The sequence below is a fragment of the Geospiza fortis genome, unplaced genomic scaffold (assembly GCF_000277835.1).
Source record: "Geospiza fortis unplaced genomic scaffold, GeoFor_1.0 scaffold600, whole genome shotgun sequence".
Classification (NCBI taxonomy): Eukaryota; Metazoa; Chordata; class Aves; order Passeriformes; family Thraupidae; genus Geospiza; species Geospiza fortis.
The window spans coordinates 550,811-554,281 of record NW_005054562.1 but is presented as its reverse complement, the minus strand read 5'-3'; positions in this window follow the sequence as shown (position 1 = coordinate 554,281).

Here is a 3,471-nt window from a genome sequence, read left to right as displayed (position 1 = left end):
TGAACCCCCACTCTAGAAAACCCCAAAATCTACTTTTTCACCTTTTGATAAATTCACTATCATTCTACTTAATTTGTTGTGGCTTGCAGGTCATCTAAGGTTGGTAACTTGCTCCATGGGTCATAATCAAAACCACAGGCATTCTGGCCTTTGTGCCAGGATCTCTGAGCCCCCTGGCAGGGGTCTTGGCTGCTCAGGACAGCCAGAGGGATGTCCTGGGTTCCTGACATGAATGGAGGGAGATTTCAGCTCTGAAAATCTCAGTGCCTCCTCCTTCCCTATGACAATTCTTCCCCAAGGCTGGGTTGGATGTGGCTTTGAGCTACCTGGTCTAGTGGAAGGTTTTCCTGCCCATGGCAGAGGGGATGGAATGGGATAATATTAAGGTCCCTTTCAACCCAAACCATTCTAGGGTGTCACACTGATTTTTTAAGATTTTCTAAGCCTTCTGATGTTTACATTCTTGTAACGAACTTTCTCACACACTTTCTGTAAATAACTTATTGTTTTGCATTCTTTTATAGAAGAAGAGAAACTCGATAGACTGTTAGATTCTCCAATGTCATTGAAGAGGTTGCACTTTCACCCTCCAATCCACTGTCACTTCTAGAAATCTATAAATGTTAGAGTCAGGAAATAAACTTCCCTTTTTTCCCTTGAGAACAACAGCATGTGTGTGTCATGTTATTTCGTGTCCTATGGTGACACTGGGGCATCTAAATTTCCAGATCGTGACTGAAAACCTCCTTTTTATGATGCACTTGTGAAAATAATGAAAAAGGAACACCTGAAATATGAGTGGGTCTATAGGAAAATAAGAAAATAGGAAAAAAATAGAAAATCAGAAGAACATCTGGATTTAAAATGTCTAATTCTGGTTTAATTCATCATCGGTTTTTAAGGCTGAATTTCCTCTACCAGAATCAAGTCTCTATTTGGTTACTGTTATTAAAGCTGCAGTTACTACCACTCATTAGTCAGGAATTGTTCTTCCTGCCTCTGCTCTCATCCAGTTAATAGGTTTTTTCCCATTAATTACACATTTTCAAAGGTAAAAGGTTTTCTACACATTTGTGCTACATAATGGGGCTCTTAAGGACATGGTTTAGTGATGGACTTGGCAATGCTAGCTCCACACTTGGACTCCATGATCCTGGAGGTCTTTTCCAACCTTAATGATTGTGTGATTTTATCATTTTATACATCTCTCACAACAGATTATAACTCTGTTCAAACTGCATATGCCATTGCAGAATCATTTTTAAATAGTAACACTGGTCTGAGACTTGTGAGAAAATCTTTTATTTCCTAAAGAAAATTTTAAAAATGCCCAAAGACAAAACCAAAGTTTTGGGGATTCAATGCCAAAAGCAAAAGTGCTTTTTCCAGTGTTTATAAGGACTGAGCAGAACTTATGTTGAAGTTTCTGTCCACACTATAAGACAGTGAGAGAAAAGAACAAAGAACAACAGCAAGAATGATCCAAGATCTAGACAATGTAATTACTTACAAAGATTGAAAGAGATGAGCTTGGTGAGTCTAGAAAATTGAAGATCTAGGGAAGTGGGAATAACTTCTCTGATACATGAAGCCTTGCTGCAAAAGGAAACAGGAAAACTGTTCTCCATGCCCACTGAGCATAGGTCAAGAAGCCATTAGCTTAAATTGGCATGGATTGGTGGGAGAAGATTTAATTTAGATATGAAAACACACTATCTGGTATTGAGGTTTGTAAAGCACTTGTACAAACTACCTGGGAAGGCCTGGAATTTTGGCAGCTGGAAGTTTTCAAAACTAGAATGAATCACAAGTCATCGGTGGAAGTGGGTTTTTTTTGATGGTTGAGATGATTTGGGGATGGACCAAACAATCTCCTGAAGCCTCTGTATTCTGTAGGACAATCTATTCTGTTGGACAATCAATTCCCTCTTCAGTGGGATGGGTTGGATAGATTAAGCCCATAAGAAATTCAAACACATTCTGTTTTAAAATAAACCCTTTTTTAAAAAAATCAGAGTTGTTTTAGACCCGCATATATTTGACCCATCTTCTCCCCTCACCAAAAGTGGATGCCAAAAGAGCACAGGGGAGATTCTTATGACCACTCTGCCAATCTCCAGTTACCTTCAGTTCTGAGATTTCCTGCCCCTCTTGTGATCCTTGCTGATTTCTTCCTCCAGTTCCCACCCAGATTTTAGCCCTTAAAAATGTCCATTTATATTTTTCATGACTGACACCTGCTCCATGAAGAATGTTGTTTTATTTTAATTCCCACTACCTTCATTTAATGACACCAATCCATGCACCAAAATAAACCAAATTGTTGCTCCCACAATTTGGTTTGCATCCTGCCTTTAAAAGATTATTTATATCACTCAAGACCAGATAAGAGGATGATCTTATCCCAAGACTGCTTATTTCCTTTAAATACCTTTTATTAAAACTTTGTTTGGACATCCAAAATAATTTTACTTTCTGGGTTATTGACACCTTGTTAGTCCATTAAAAAAACCCAAGAATTCTTTAAGGTACAATTAACCAGAAGTGAAACCTTTTTACCTTCCTTCATCAAAGTTTCAGATAATTTTTCTGGTTCAGATGTCAGGTTTATAAGTTTGCAGTTCCCTGGATCTGTCCTGGATCCTCTCCAGTCTTCACATACCAGGGACACTTTAAGTGAAACATTGCACATTGTTGTTAATAATTCAGATATTTAATTTTTTATTTGCTCTAAAACTCTTGGATAAATATATCCAGCCCCGCTGTTTTCTCTGTAGTTATTCTGTCTTTTTAATCCAAACTTTTTTTTTCAGGCATCCTCTCAAAGCGGGTCTGGGATGTTTATCAACCCTGTTTCTTCTATATTTCTTTCTTATTTCTAATATCAGTTTTACCCTCCTGTTCAACCACGCTTGCTCAATTTTTTCTCCAAGAGCAAACCAGAAGCACACCAGTGACTTGTTTCTTGCTCAACACCTGATGGTACTGTCAACACCTGTAAGGATTTAATTCCTTTCATTTCCCTTTTTAAAATTTTCTTTAAGAAAATTTTTCTTTAAGAAAAATTTTTCTTTAAGAAAATTCTTTTCTTTTTTCTACCCAGTCCTGCTGCTGGATTTGAACAGAGCTTTGGTGGATGCTCAGCCCATTTGCTCCCATTGGGATGTTGATGTAAGGTATGTGATGGAATTTGCTGCAGGATGCTGACTTCAGGATGAGATTTTGAACTAGATTTTTGTAGAACCCAGGGGTTGTGTATCTTCTTCTGGGATCAGTCACCAGCTGCTGCTTCAGACTGAGATGTGATCTGTGCTCAGTCTCCATGGAGGGACCTGAAATCACCCAGAATGCTGGTGGATGAGAGGCCATGTCCTGGGCTGCAGCAGAAGAAGTGTGGCTGGAGTGTCAACAGATGGGATTCTGCCCCTCTACCCCACTCTGGTGAGACCCTACCTGGGCTTCTCTTTCCAG